Raw genomic sequence first — 16,796 nt, forward strand, 5'->3', positions numbered from 1 at the left:
CTTTTTTTCAGTATAAAACTCTTACCCACAGAGAGGAGATGAAGTATTAACTTTATGAACACACAATGTGAAATAATAAAATTGTGTCACGCCGAAAATGTATTTGTTGTGTCGTCGTGTGGTTTTCAGTTTTCAGAATAAAGTGTTACACAACCAGGCCCAAATACCAGATAAATATGGAAAGAAGATTAATTGCAGTTTCAATGAATTTACCATAAATATTACAATACAGGTCACTACATTATATATTATTATTATTATTATATAGGGAAGGTTGGTTTGACTACGGAGAAGCGAATGACGGCTCACTTGACCGCAGTCAAACTTCCGGGTCACCGACCAATTAAATATTAAAATCAAATTCAGTCCTGGTGCCCATTTTCCCACTTCATATTTTGGATCAGAGCCTAATATTGAAAAAAATATATATGAAAAAACAAGCGTTTTTTGTGTTATAATAAAAAAACAAATAACAAAATAACCAGTCAATTTTTCATTATTTGATTTTGGATTGCCAATTGAAAATGGAAAGAACGAATGATACACAGATTTATTTTTCCCTTGTCCAAACAGTTTCCAAAGATGGCTTTTCAGGTGGTGCAGTGTAACAAACCATCTGGTGACATCAGTTTGAAAAAAGGGTTTTAATTTGTCAGAATTATTCTTTTGTGCTTGAATGTTCCACAAGGTCTGCAAGCATTCATAGGAACCACGACCAGAATTCACCATCACACTTTTTCGTCTAAAAATCCATGCAGCTGTGCATCTTGATGTTAAAGTCTTGATCTTCAGCTTTTAAAATCATGATTTAAACTTGTAATGGCAAGTGCTGTCTGCTGCATTTTGGCCTAAATGAGCATTGAGTAACAGAAGCTAATGGAACAGAGGCTGGCCTGCATGTGATGTCATGGCTTTGGCTTTCTATACTACACTGCAAAAAAAGATGTGTCTAAAAACAAGATATAAACACTAAATCTGAGGGAAATGATCTTGCTGCATGGACAGATAATTTACCTTGACAAGATTTCTGAAATTAAGACCTATAAAAAATTAAGTTAAATCTATGAATAAGCATGTTGAACGCTTAAAATAAGAAATTAACTCTTAAAACAAGATACATTATGTAACACTTCTAAATCTAAATTTTTTTTTTTATCTTGGTAAGAAACAAATAATTTGCAGTGCACTCTGCTTGGGCCAGTTCATCGCTGCTTGCGGCTTTAATTTATCTTGTTTTAAGAGTTAATTTCTTATTCTAAGCATTCAACATGCTTATTTCTAGATTTAACAATCTTAATTTAAGAAATCTTATCAAGTTAAATTATCTGTCCATGCAGCAAGATCATTTCCCTCAGATTTAGTGTTTTTATCTGGTTTTTAGACACACCTTTTTTGCAGTGTGCCTCTGCTGCTTCAGTTTTGGCTATTCTTCCATGCAAACCCTGACTAGAAGAAAGAAGACGGGTCTGAAATAGAAATAAACCCATTGTTACATAAATAAGTCAAATCACCTCTATTTATTTGAACGTTACACAACAGCTGAGAGCAAAACATACAATAAAAGTCAAATGTACAGTAAAACAATGGGCTTTCAAATATCCATTTCTGCAAACTGCAAACTCAAAAAATGACACAGTGTGAGAAAGAAGCAGCAGCCAACAGCCCGATCATGACACATTTTGACTGCCGATCACAAGTTTCTCCACTCTACATGAACAGTAGGAGCCTCGTTGGCAGACAACCAAGATTCTGGACAATCCTTTGTATTCTCAAAGCAGATTTGACTGGCAAAATGTTTTTTGAATTTCACAAGCCACTAGTAGAAAACAAGATATTTTTTCTGCCTTTGCTGAGTATTTATAAGATGCTTAAGCAGTCATGGGTTGATTTATACAAGTTGACATGTTGGCAAAAGTAATTTGAGTGAGAGGAACAAGTAAGATGATGTCAGAATATTGGTAATAGTGATGGTGCTATTTCTTCGCTTCTTGCTGCCAATGTTAATGTTGCATCTGAGGTTAACTTTTTGTGCAGCATTCTGAGCTGTCAATCAAATGCCTGCAGATTTATTGTGCCTCAGTGGGAGGTGAAGGGAGAGCGAGTGTCTCTGTACTGCTCTGCAAAACGCGCCTACTGCAGCTTTAACGCAAAGAAATGAAAGGTCTAATTTTGGATCAAGCTTGTGTTTTCGCATTGGGAATTATTTGATTTTTAGAGCAGAGAGAAGCTAGTACAGTGTGATCTGATTTACCAGGCTAATGCTTGTCATAGTACATTATTTACTGTACATGTGCTTGTTCCTAGTGCTATACAAAGACATCAGGTGCCACCAGACACTTGAACCCTCAAACCCAAACAGAGCTCTTGGACCTCAACGAGCTACTCAGCGATGCTCAAAGAGGCGTATAACAGGTGTCAGATTTATGAAGTCTTTTATTGAGCTTTTAGCTTTGCAGAAGAGTTGTTTTAATGCTCACAAAAACTGACTGTCCAGCACTGAAGGAGCAACACCAATACTGTTTTATGCAGAGTTTTTTTTTTTTGCTTGAATATCACATTGAATGTGAGGGAACAGCAGATGGTACGCAGTGGACTATTTGTGCTCTTGAGCTTGACGACAAAAAAACCCACAGAAACACACAAAGAAGAGTGATGTCATCGTACAAGAGTGCACACGAGGTGAAGACCAGCAGGATATTTACAGCTTATGCATGCCCTTGGTAACTTTTTATGTCATATTTAATATGGAATTCAAAGAATTTCTCCCTAAAATGAGATATCGGGCAGTAAAATTTATACGCCCACATATGAAACAAGACTGATGGTATGAAAGGCACAATTTTCAATCATGTAATTACAAAACTGTAGTTTTAGAGGATATGATGATTCTGTGATAGAGAGAACATGTTAATGTTATCCTGCATTGGATGATATAATGAGTTGGATTCACTCACACACACACACACACACACACACACACACACACACACACACACACTCACACACACACACACACACACACACACACACACACACACACACACACACACACACACATACACACACGTATATATATGGATTTTAGGGGAACAAAGTGAAATAAGAAGACAATATGTCCTACCTAGATCAGGTGGGGCTTGTTGTGCTTTGTGTCCAGACTTCTAGGGACAATGTCTCTGGGTTTCCAGTCTATGTGACCCCACAGTAAAGCTGATGCCAGCTAAGACTGGAGATGCATTCACTGACTTGCAGCCTGTATTCCACTGAGTGTCGGTGTCTGTTTTGTTTTTTTCTCGAAACTGCAGCAGCTCCGTAGTTTGTGTTACATTCCACCGAGCATCGACACTTGTTCTCGATCGATACTCCAAAAGCACACAGTGATATTAACGTCTATAAATAACTGAGCATGTTGGTGTATCTGCAAACGGCACCTGCCAACAAGTGTCATGACACACATGCGTTTGTCTGACTGTCTGATAAGCAGGTGACCATCCTCTGGAGGGGAGGGGGGTTATAAGGCTGTGTTCAAGTTCCAGAAGGAGAAGTATTGCTCAAAGTGGTCAAATAAGCAAATTAAAAAAGGACTCTAACTAAAGCTAATCGACTCCACTACAAAAGCCCAATACAGCAAAACACTTCCATGTTGCAAATGCATGAATGACGGCCTTAAATCAATCCATGACCTTTAAATATTTCAGAGACAAACAGGTATATGAATAAATGATAAACCACTAGCCTCCTCGACCAAGGCACCTGGAAACAGGGCTCCTTCAAGGTATCTGGATATATCTTAGAGTAAGTGAATTTTTAAAGTATAATAGAAAAAAGAACTATAGTGGTCTTATATTAAATTTAAAGTACAATACTATACAAATATCACAGAAAACTATAAACTATATATTTATATATATATATTTATATATAATATACTAAATAAATATTATAGCCTAGTAATATTTAAGAGATAAAAAATACCATCAAGTGCAATATGGTGACCATAAACTCACTACTGAGCACCACAGACACACTAGAAGTCCCTATATAAAGATTATAGGAATATTATCAGGATTGTTCTCTTATCAACTACAAACACTATCAAGAATCATGACACAAAGTTAAAGTGGTGCAGGTGGCCTGTGTGTGTGAGGAGGTCCTTCCAAAGGGTGGCGCACAGGTAAATTCGCAACAGCAGGCCTTTACTTCTCCAAAGTGCTGAATTTACCCTTAAGGTGACCCAAAAGTGCCACGTTGATAAGAGTACAGGGTGACAGTTATTAAGTAGGCCACTGTTCGTTATTTCGCATCTTCAGACTAATTAGAGAGAGGTAAAACGACAGAAAAACAAACACTCCCAAAGCCAGCTGAGTGTTATAATTTCACACTGAGGCACTGTTCATCTCCCCCCCGCCTCCCCCCGGCAGCAGCAGCAGCAGTCTGCTTCTTGAGCACCGGCAGCAGCGGCTGTTCCGCGGCGGGCAGTCCGGCTGAGAGCTCCTCCTCCCCGGCCTCTCCCTGTCCTCTCTCCCCGGTGCCCTCCGCCCCGACCCTGCACTCGCAATTCCGGTGACCGACGGAAGATCCGCTGAGGCCAATTTCTCTCATCTTTTAGATGGGAATGTTTCTGCGATGCTCTCCTTTAGTAGGTGTCCTCCTTGTGCATGTCAGAAATGAACTTGCCAAGGATGGATGGATGGGCGGAAGGTGGACGCGTTTCTGCTTTTCACTCAGAGGAAAACTCCTGACGTTTAATTGTAATCAAAAGCTATGCATGCACGCAGAGGGAAATGAGATGCATTCATGTATGTGTGCACGTGCACGTCCGTGCCCATGTGTGCGTGAAGGAGCGGTGCGGTGCGCAATAGGTCCGCCTCTCTGTATGTGCGCCAATGTAAAGGGCTGAGGAGACGCGCTCCGCTCCGCTCTGCGCTCTCTGCTGCGCCTTTTCTTCCTGATTGGACTCCTTCAACGGGGCAGCCGGCGAGCGAGCGTGTAATAACGGAAGCTTTAATTTCCAGTGCAGGCGTAAATATGTGGAGAGGCACCAAAAGCCACAGAGCGTTTCGGAACGAGAGAGAAAAAAAACGAAGTGGCCAAGAAACGCCACAGATTAAAGTAGTCTAAAAACTGCAATGGCTCAAAACTGAACGTGTGCCAATAGCGCGAGAGAAACAAGGAGGCGAAAATGGCAACTTAGTCCCTCGTCTTCTTTCCCACCAAACGGCGGTTCATCCTCAAGTAATCCGCCGAGCAAGCGATGGATGTTGTCCTGTCTGCTGCTAGGACGGAGATAATCCTGCACAGGTGGACAGCAGTACAGTTTAGGGAGGGAGCAGCAGCGCACTGATGCCCTGCGCTTCAGTCTCTCTCTCTCTCTCTCTCTCTCTCTCTCTCTCTCTATTTCCAGTAGTGTGTAAGAAAGAGAGAGAGGAGAGGAGAGGAGAGGAGAGGAGAGGAGAGGAGAGGAGATGTTTAGAAGGGGTGGGGCTGGCTGGAGCCCCACTGGGACCTGGAGTGATTTTAAGCCCCTCAAGAAGCCCTCATCACTCTCCCTCCTCTATCATCTCTCTAATTCTTCCCCTTTTTTTCCCCTCTCATCCCCCTTTCACCTTCTACTGACACGCACACATGCACACATAGCACTGTGTGAAGTTCAGTGCCACGGGCAAATGTGTGGGAAGCATGCAAGCATGTCATTACCCACACAATGTACCTCCACAGAGCTCAGAGTGCACCCCTGCTCGTGCTTACTTTTACACACACACACACACACACACACATACACAAGCACACACACACGCACACATGAGGCAAATCATGACCCATCAAAATTAAAAAATTAGAATGCTAATTTATCTGACAACGCCTTGCATGATCCCTGCTCCAGAGTAATATATAAGCACTGCTCAGAAATCCATATAATAACCATCCAATTATGTAAATCAAAGCCGACACTTAAACATCTCAGTGTATCTGACTTTGTATAAATGATGGAAGTACTTCTTAATTCCAGCCTTAAAGACATCACCATTGATTGGGCTTTCAGCAATGATAAGCAATCAGCACTTCCAGAGGGGTAAAGGGTATCTTAGATCTGTTTCCATGACAACTGTGGGTTTGAAGCAACTTTTTTAAAACCATCGTTGTATTATGTCACTGTACTGCTGCTGTACTCGCCACACCAGAGTCCCTGATCGCTGAAAAAGAATATATATTCTGACCTCCGTGGAGGTTGTGGATATCTTCATTCATGCTTCATTTTTCCACCTTTGTGTCGCCTCATTTCAAAGAAAAGGTTTATACAAAGCTGGAAAGACTATATCCTGCAGCTCCTGTAAGAAGGTGGTTAGAGTGACTTTACGGGGGTTTAACCTCCGCCAATTCCCCGCTCATCAAACAGTTCCAATCACCAGAGACCACAGAGACAGGGTTTAGGGATTCCAACGAACATTTCGGCTACTTTACCCCCCGTGGTTTTTTCTTTCTCTCCTCCTCTCCCGTTGTCTTTTCCTCTCCCTCCCTTCCTCTGTCGCTCTCACTCCCTCTCTCTCACAGTCTGTCTGTCTGCTCTATAATTATTTCCATGGTTACCATTAAGGATGTGAAGCTAAACCTGATGTACTATGGTAGTAATCTTTTCCTCTCCTCCGCCTGTTCCCTCTGTCCTCTCCTCTCATCTGTCGCTTTCTCTCCTGCTTCTTGTTATGCTGCTTTGCTACGTGAGTTTCTGCAGCTTTCTCCTGCGTCCTCCCTTTTTCTAACACTTTTCAGTTGCTACATGTGCAATCTGCTTAAAACCAACATTTAATTTGGAGGCTTATGCAGCTCCAGTGCACGCACAAATGCATACCCATGTAATCCATACGTAAGCAAGTCAACCTGTCCCACAGGCATTAAGCGCATCGTGTTGTACTGCTGTAGTTCTCAGTGTCCGTGGTGAGACACTGCAGGAGGCTCATGCATCAGCAGAGAAGGTGCATGACAAACACCCACCCTGCTGAAGTGTTTTTTAGCAACACATAGAGGAGTGAAGTGGAAGGATTTATTATAGGGCATCTAGGATTCTGGAAATAAAAGTCTCTTCACTTTTTGCATAAACACAATGAGAGGTGACTTGCAGTTGGAGCACTTCCAAGGCTTAGATGGGCATGAATCATCAGTATAAATGTTGAGCAACTGTGCTAGAAAATAGCTGGTTCTTTGATCAAAAGTAAAAAGGCACAAAACTGTGTACATAAAAACTTTCGGGGAAATATGCTTATTTGCTTTCTTGCCGAGAGTTAGATATGAAAACTAATGTCACTCTAATGTCTGCACAGTAAATATGAAGCAACATCCAGCAGCTGGTTATCTTAGCTTTGCAAAAAAGACTGTAAACAACTAGCCGGGCTCTGTCCAAAGGGGACAAAATCCACTAACCAGCGATTCGAAAGCTCTCTACAATAATATAGAATATATCTTGTTTGTTAAGTCCAAACACAGAAAGAGTGAAAAAAAAACTTAACCGTGTGGGACTATTTCTTGTCACTGCCCTGAGAGAAACTGTCCTACACATTTACTCCCAGAGACCCACTGCCTGTTTTAACAATTTGTACAGAAATCAAATAGTTCCCCCTCCGCCTCCAGTCATGTTTTAAAAATACTCTGCTTTGATTATTTTTCTGATTTAACATGTTTTTCACACATTCAAAGGAAAGAAAAACTTCCCCCCATTCTCCCCTGTAGAATCAGAGCAGCAGTATGTTTCTTTACAATGAAAATTTCTCACCTTTTAAACCAGTGGAAACCCAGCTGTGGGGACAGCAGGAAGTTTACGAGTGTATTTAATGGAAATTGTTATAAACTACTGCTTTAGATGAACGATTTTTGATGTCTCTTGTTCTTTAGCCGTGTCATGAATCATGTCAAGAAACACTGAGATTCTGTTACAACAAAATAAAAAAGAACACTGGATTTACTGGATGAACGCTGCAAAAACAAAGGGGGGGAAAAAACAGTGTAGATTCTGCACAAATGTGCCTGGGGATGAAGAGAATATATGCAGCCTCACTTTCACTGCGGGATGCTTTTTTCTCTCCATATAGCCTAATATTTAGTTGGAAGATTCCATTTGAAGAAATATGCCATTTCTTCTGCATCATTAAGTGGCTATGGCCAGTTGTGTTCCTCCAAACGTCTAGCTGAAGTGAAGGCAAACAGTCTCGTAAGGATACTGAGATTATTTAACCCTGTGGAGTCCACGAAAGCGCCGGAGCACGACTTCTTCATGACAATACGATGTAAAAACAAAGCAGCATGGAGCCCTGCTGTCAGCTTTTCTCTAAAGTTTTGGCTTTTCCAGAAGTTTCCATGTTCAATTTAATGAATCAACCCTTTTTCAGCAAAGGTGAAAAAAACAACTCAACGAAGTGTAGTAACATGATTTTTCTAATTTTGCAGTGTGTCTTCAGCATTTTAATGCAATCTTTTGTGTTTGCTGTTTTTATCTGTGTTCTTTGTAATTTCTTTATGTGTTTTTATGTGTTTTTTGTGTGTTTTATAAAACAAAACAAAAAAATGTTTAATGTTTTTGTGTGTTTTTGTGTGTGTGTGTTCTGTAATTTTGTGTGCGATTTTATGTTTTTTTGTGTTTTTATGCGTTTTATGTGTGGGTTTTTGTGTGTGTGTGTGTGTGTGTGTGTGTGTGTGTGTGTGTGTTTTGTGTTCAAAATGTTGATCCTGTAAGCCAAAATGAAAATAATAATCAGGTCATATAGGTGCTGAAAACAATTGTACCAACACGTCATGGTAAAGATTTTTAAGTGGTTTATACAGGCAGAATGAAAAGGACAAAATAGCCCCAAACTCCAAAGGGTTAAAGGAGAAAATTATATTTTTAATGGGCCCTCAGGCCAGCAGGGGGAGCTCCGGCCTCCTCAGCTCCCCTAATGAAACTATGGCTGCAAATGCTCATTATTTCACAAGAAAGCAGGACCTATTATTTATCTGGGTACCAGTGTTCAGTCAGCCATATGACATGTGATGGCTCCCACACTGTCACGCCTGCAGGACCGCCCACCAGTCCAAACTTGACCAACTCCAACTCCAGTAGAAGCACTGCAGAGCAGTCACCAGCTTGTGTCAGCCTCTGTGTTTCAGACGGATAGATAACGGGATGTTGGGACTGACAGCAGAGGAAGGAACCAGAAGAGTTGTAACAGGAAACACACTGAGACAGCCGGACCCCCGAAGAGCCGGAGGAGAAAAGGGAGAGATGGGAGGGAGGGCCAATTGTGTTGCATTGTATGAAATGCCACAGAGAAAGTCTTGTATTTTGTGACGGGATGATGGATGGTTGAACAAGGAGGACAGCTAGACATGTGCACACTGCCACCTGGCTGGGCCTGCTGCCAAGGCAGGATGACGATGAGGTGCAGAGGATGCCAGTGTGCAATGGGCTGGCATGTGAAAGTGGATATTTTGTTCTTTTAAACCTTTTAAAGGCCAGTAAGACACTCTGATCGATCAGGCAACAGACAGAGTTGGACAGTATTTGTTACAAATGACTTGGTTTTTAAAGTTTGTTGCTCACTGCTCAATCCATCACGGCTGCCCAAACTCCACCACCAAGGGTGGTCGGTCGAACACTTCAATATCTCAGCCACTATTGGATGGTAGGGGTGGGGGGGGAATTGAGCATAGTATTGTGATATTTTGTGTGGCAATATCATATCGATTCATGGCCGCCAAGAATCGATATTTAGGGTTCAGACAGCCGTTTTCACCGTTCTGGAGGCCGTTGCGAGTTCACTTTTTGGTATATACTGGAGATACTGGTATCATATGAAACTAGAAGATCTAAGAAGATCTAATCTGTAGGCATCAAGTATGTCAGGTGTCGTGTTGGGGAGCTGTCGAAATAACGTTACAAAGTTAGGCTTTTTATGTTTCATTGTGATTTTCAAAGCGGTTATGTGACCTCTGATGTCATGCTATCTCAACGAAAACAGCCTTTCTGGGTTCCCATAAGTCTCCTTTTTACATACATGGCTGCCTCCCAATTCAGAAGTGAGAATTTTCTCTTATTGGACAAAACAATTCTTGATTGAATTAAATTTTTGTGGACACAAAATGCAGTTAAACAGCTAAATCACAATATATTGTATCGCAATACTCACCATATCGCAAAATGCTTAAAATCGCAATAATATTGTATCTTGACTCAAGAATGGGGATAAAACCATATAGTGGGGCCTCTGCTGATTCACACCTCTATTGGATAGGTAGCAATGAAAGTTCGTTCAATCATTCATGGTTCTTAAAGGGAGGACACGACTGATTTTGGTGACTTTTCCTCTTGTTGCACCAGCAGGTTGACATTCTTGGCTTTTACTGAAGTATTTCAACTACTATTAAATCACTCTTGGAACCCATCAGCCAATATTTCTGCAGCTCTGGTGTAGCCATCTGATATTCAGATATTCAGATATCTGGGTTGAGACCTCCTCTTTCGTACAACATTGTTTACAATCCAAGTAGAAACTTCAAAGATCGTGTCCTGGTGGCACACCTAGTAAATGGTAAATGGACCTGCAATTATACAGCGATTTTCTAGTCGCTTTGCAACCACTCAAAGCGCTTTACACTACAGTCTGCACTCATTCAGCCGTTCACACACATTCATACTGGTGGCAGAGGCTACCCTAAAGGGTGCCACCTGCCACCATTGGGAATTAATTCTCACACCGATGATGAACGCAGCATCAGGAGCAATTTGGGGTTCAGTATCTTGCTCAAGGATACTTCGACATGAAAACTGCCATGGTCAGGGATCAAACCACCAACCCTCCAATCGGTGGGCAACCCGCTCTACCAACTGAGCCACAGCCGCCCCATAGAGCAGTGATTCCCAACCTTTTTCTTGAGGGACCCACGTTTTTACCATTGTAAACTTTGGAGACCCTCCCTCTCTTTGGGGGCTAGCTCGCCAAGTTTTCGGCGCAAAGTGATGTGACACATGTAATCAGCGTAGTTTCTGCTTTCACAGGACACCAAGTTTGTGTGGACTTTCAACTTTAAGGGGTTAAATTTACACTTCTATGCTAAATTACTTACTTTTGAAAAAAGCAGACATTCAAACTTGCATGAAGCTGTTATGTGTTATGAGCTTGTAGATTGGCTTTTTTCAAATTTATAGGTATAGATGTATATATTTAACCCATTAGATTTATTACACCCCTTAAAATTAAGAAGGCTTCGCGACCCCCCATGGATCTTTGATTATCACTGCCATAGAGCATGTACCATAGAGGCGTCGTCCTTGTGAGCGGAGCCCTTTCCCTTCTGTCCCCCCCCTACACTCTGTCTCTCACTATCAATAAAGCCTTGAAAATGTCCAAAAAGTATCTTAAAAAAAAACTTCATAGTTTTTGTAGGTGTTTAAGGTCAAGACGACATTTCTATACCTTCTATACACAGATATCTGCATTTCAATACCGACAAAAACAAAAAAGAGAAGCTAAATCATCATCAGATGATAGCCGATGGGTTCTCAGATTGTATTTCAGCCAATGCATTCTGCACCTTTTCCTTTCCACACAAACTGTTTACCTGCATGAAACCGAAGCCCACTCAAACACAGTCAATACCGCTCGACTACATACAGACTACAAACAGAAAACAGAACGCCAAGTCCAAAATCATGTCCTACAGATTCTGCCTTCATATGCAGTTATCTGTTTATAGAGATATTACTATTAAATTGGTCACCTTGAAATCTGATCTGAGATATTCATGATTTATGACCAAATATCTGCTTTGAATGCCAGCCTTTCTGGACCGATTTTAGCCATCCTCAGGATCACGTCAATAATAGTCCTTGTTTTTCATTATTTAGCTCTGAATTTCATATTTTTCCTCTGCCTTTCCGGAGATTCAAATCAGAGCATTTCCAAATAAAAGCCCACATTTTTAACCTTTAAAATACTGCCACCTGCCAATGGTGCACTGACCACCCACACAATCACATCTCTGCAGCTCTTGTTTGCTGCTATCCAGTTATTGGAAAGTCATTTGTGAATCATCAAACCCTCGCCAACTACCGCTGTGCCAGGGGATGTGGAAAGATTTGAAGAGGTGACTATCGGATCCCATGGAGCTGAAGCCATCGTCAGGTACTTCCTTGTGGGAAGCAATCTTCCTGACATTCTCATCAAGGAAGTGATGTAATTCTGCACTCTGACATGGACGGTTGGGTAGACGACATCAGTTCGGCTGTGCAGTTTGGACGTTATGTGCTGCGTTCACAATAAACCTTGGTGAAGTCATCCTTAATAGGATACAGAACTGAGTACTATAAAGTCAAAGAGTTCATGAAGGATACAAGGGTGTAGTTTGGTAAAAAGCAGTGAAACTTAAAATTGTCATAAGTGCAACAAAACTAACTTCCAAGCACTGAGCCAAGCCGAGAATGAATAGGAAGACCTTAGTTTCTGTTATCAGGTAGTTGCTGTTTTTTATCTGGGAAAAATCTGTTGACGTCCGGCATATTTAAATTTCTCCCATCATAATGTCAGGTCGAAGTAAGCTCACTGCAAATTATTTGGTTACCAAGATAAAAAAAGAATGTATATTTAGAAGTGTTAGATAATTTATCTTGTTTTAAGAATTCATTTCTTTTTTTAAGTGTTAAACATGCTTATTTCTAGATTTAACAATCTTAATTCAAGAAATCTTGTCAAGTGAAATTATCTGTCCATGCAGCAAGATCATTTCCCTCAGATGTAGTGTTTTTGTCTTGTTTTTAGAAACGCTTTTTTTGTAGTGCTGCACACTTTGCTGCATGAAAACACGCTAGGGTTCCAATGATAGAGCCAGCAATAGGTTATTTTTTAGTTTGTTTTAAAGTTTTTATTCACCTATATATGAGAAAAAGGTCTATAATGGATGGAAATTAATTAATTTCAACCTGGCAGCCGTGTGCTGTGCTGTTATGAGTCAGATAGGCTGGCTGCCACACTGTAATATGTTCCTTCACAGTTTCATAATAAACTATAATAATAAATATTTGTACACTTTAAATGGACATGTAAAGGCCAGGAGTAGGGTTAGTGGCCTCTGGCTTTACAGAATCCCTCCCAACTCAAGCACCCGACTGGTGCTCTCTCTCCTGTGGGGTATGATGGGACACCCTGATCTCTGACTCTCCTCAGTGCGCCACACTGTAAAAGAAACCTGTTGTTTTTACGGTAAAAAAAAACCTGTTGTTTTTACGGTAAAAAAAAAACTGTTGTTTTTACGGTAAAAAAAAAACTGTTGTTTTTACGGTAAAAAAAAAACTGTTGTTTTTACGGTAAAAAAAAAAACTGTTGTTTTTACGGTAAAAAACGGCAGCCGTGGTTGCCAGAACTTTACCGTAATAAATGCGGTGCAACTTTTTTTAATATTACGGCAAAAAGATATTGGCACCGTTGATTTCACGTTTAAGATTGCCATTTTATTCCATTTTTTACTGTATAAATAAAAGGTTTTCCATCAAAAGAAACGTTGTTTTGCTATAGCAAAACAACGTTTCTTTTGAAATTGTCTGTCCATGCAGGAAGATCATTTCCCTCACATTTAGTGTTTTTATCTTGTTTTTAGACACACCTTTTTTGCTGTGTGCAGATGATCACAACACTGAGCACACAGTCAATTTAAACGTGTAAAGTCACTGAGATTCTTATGAAGTTTGTTCTCTCCGAGAGAACTTGCAAAGAATGTTAATCACGAGGCGTGAAGCACAAACAAGACATTCTTAGATTTGAGATTTACGCACGCACGCACGCACGCACGCACGCATGCACGCACACACACACACACACACACACACACACACACACAAACACACACACACACACACACACACACACAATGCCTGAGCACTCACATATGTTAAACCTGCATGATTACATGAACATATTGCCAGCTTTGTCACATCCACCTACACACATGCACGCATCGGAAAAAGAAGAAGAACCACTTGTAGGAAACACTGTGCTTGCTGCACAAGACATGGCTCTGACGTCCCGAGTTTTACGGATGCCACAACACTGCCAGGTGACAAAACAAACACATAAACCGGTGATGCATGTGGAAATATATTTTTTATCAGGCAGCTACATGTGGCTGACATAACAGAGGCAAATGTGCTTGCAGAAATGAGCACTAAAACTTGAGTTTCTGTGTTGGGGAATGAGGCTAAGCAAACACACACACACACACACACACACACACACACACACACACACATACACACACACACACACACAGCCACATCTTACTCCAGGGTGAAAAGACTGTGTGCATCAGCATAGAACAGCACAGAGCCTTGAGGTGACAGCAAGACACAGAGCTGGTGTTGGCCTGACAACACCAGCCTCCTCTCTCCCTCTTTTCCTCTCAGTCTCACAGTCGTCACTCCTCTTTCTCTCTCTCTGTCTCTCTCTCTGTCTCTCTCTCTCTCTTAATTCCTCCTTTTCTTCCCCCTCTAGCTCCTCCCTCCCTCTTTCCGCCCCCTGTCTCTCTCTTCCAAGCTGCATTACACTGCTGTGCGCAGATATTCAATTAAAAGGCTGTTGAGTACAAAGCCTAATGGTACCACACATATTAACACACACACACACACACACACACACACACACACACACACACACACACACTAGAGAGGGGAGTGAAAGAGAGATGCAGACTAATATCACACACCAGTAGGTGCAAAGGGATGGGGAGATCTTGAGATATTTGTCATTCAGATCCAATTGGATTTATGTGAGAACTGTACACGGCTACAGATTTTATCAAACCCATTCCACAGAGTTTTCTTATTTTTTAATTTGTTCTGTGGTAAACACAAAGAACGGCACACATCACAAAAGGACTGTTTCATTTATCTCTCTCCAATGGATTCTCTGTGATAAATTAATCAAAGAATAACTGGCAGTGACATACTGTTTTGGCGAAATCTTATTGTTTGTTGCATCTTTTTGAGTTAAACTGGAATCAGGGATGAATTCAAAGAACAGTTGTCTTCTCTCAAAATCTGGAGGCAAGCTCAAGATCACGTTGATCTCATTAATTCACTGTAATCACTGCAAAGCCTACTAACACTCCTTTTAGAATGCAGGGCTTTGTTTCCCCCACAAACATTTGAAGAAAATACAAAAGCGCAGATCCATTTTCTGTAGTGCCTACTCCTCCAAACAAGATGCAGAGACAATGTCACTATCAAAGTCTCAGCAAATCCAGTAGCTGCTCTTAACTACCCTATCAGAGATGCTTTTCTTCTGCTTTGAAATCAGTTGACTTTATTTCTCTGGCAGACTGCCCTAATATTGACCCGCACTCTGTCCGTTCATTATGCAGAGTTAGGCAACTGTCTAAAACCGGGTTACTGCCTCCTTTTTCATCTCAGTCTTTAGGAAAAAACTTCACAGGGAGAGTTTAGTTCACAGGAGCCCAAGGTGATTATTGTAAAAGTGCTATCAGCAGCATTTTTGTGTTTTCTAAAAATTAAAAGTGCAGTACACAACCTTTTCCTGACCCAGACTGATCAGGATTCATCTGCAGGACTTTGATAAGGTAAACATATGCAATACATCAATGCATTGTGAATTCAAAAGTGTGCACTGACAGCAAGCTGCAGACCTGTGAGTGCATAGAAGGGTTGCAAGTCCACCGAAATAAAGGAAAACCAGGTCACGCAACTCTTCTTTCTTATGCATATTTGTATTCTTCAAAAAATGTTTGCGGCTGCACTGTGGGATGTGAGAGCAAAGCAAAGCAAAAGGGAGCACAACGGTGTCTGTATTAAAGTCTAATGAGCTACCAGAATAGCACAAATTATCTTAATGCATGTGTAGTCACACTATTCATCAGGAGAAAACTAAAAAAGGAAAAGTAAACTTTCCTTTACTATGTCCAGCTGTTTGTCTCCGTCTCTGAGGGCTGCAAACATCTGTTTTAATAAATAATAATGAAGCTGATTCACATGTGAGGAAAATACAAAATAAGAGCCGAGCTTATACACGATGCAGCTTTCCTCTTGATTTCCCTCTCTTCTCTCATCCCATTCGCTTTTTTCATTCATAAATTATCACTTCCAAATTTACTACCACCGTAGGGCATGATTTGTGATGCGACTGATTAGTGTCTCACTCTGACAGTTTATAATATGCCTCAATGGGAAACTGCTCAGCATGAGAGTTAGAAATTATCAACTAACAAAGAAGAAATACACAGGTGAGTTATGGTCAATGTGTTTCTGGTCACTGTGGACAGTCCAGAATCAAACTACGATCTAGGTGTTGGAGGTTTTTCATTTTAAAGTTTCAGTTCTTCTGGCAAAAGCCATTAAGTTTTTTGTCACAAAGCAGCCACAGCCTCCATTCATCATGGCATATCAGTGAACATGGTCTTTTGTGTTTTGACTTTTTATTATGAGAAAAATGAAAGTGCTGCTGAGAGTTCAATCAAATCATTGAATTAAGTTCCTCATTTAAACAAAGACATTTAAACCTCTCCATAGGCCCTCGCTTTATACAAAAGTGTGAAGAAAATACTTCCTTTATATTTTTAATTCATTTCAAAATATAAGTGTTGTTCTCGTAATAATGAAAGCTATGATAACCTACCTCTCTATACTTATTAAACTTATCAAATCTAAAGATAATAGCTTAATAAAAAATCTAACATGTGATAGTTTGACTGAACAGTTGTTGATTAAACTTCACCCACAATATTAATAATAATAAATCTGTGCAATACTGACTTTTTTATAGAATCAT

At 40.7% G+C, this 16,796-nt stretch overlaps 1 protein-coding gene across 8 annotated transcripts in view; it reads right to left on the minus strand.

Moving 5' to 3' along the window:
• syngap1b (synaptic Ras GTPase activating protein 1b) overlaps positions 1–16,796 on the minus strand; it is a 224,429-nt gene that overhangs the window by 98,638 nt on the left and 108,995 nt on the right. Inside the window, exon 1 of one of the 8 annotated variants that reach the window (XM_059339403.1) lies at positions 3,122–4,392. The exons of the other annotated variants lie outside the window; for them this stretch is intronic. The gene's annotated coding sequence lies outside the window, so the exon portion shown is untranslated. Of the gene's footprint in view, positions 1–3,121; positions 4,393–16,796 lie in introns of those variants that run through there. 8 annotated transcript variants of the gene reach the window in all.

The sequence above is a fragment of the Centropristis striata genome, chromosome 8, assembly GCF_030273125.1.
Source record: "Centropristis striata isolate RG_2023a ecotype Rhode Island chromosome 8, C.striata_1.0, whole genome shotgun sequence".
NCBI classification, from domain to species: Eukaryota; Metazoa; Chordata; class Actinopteri; order Perciformes; family Serranidae; genus Centropristis; species Centropristis striata.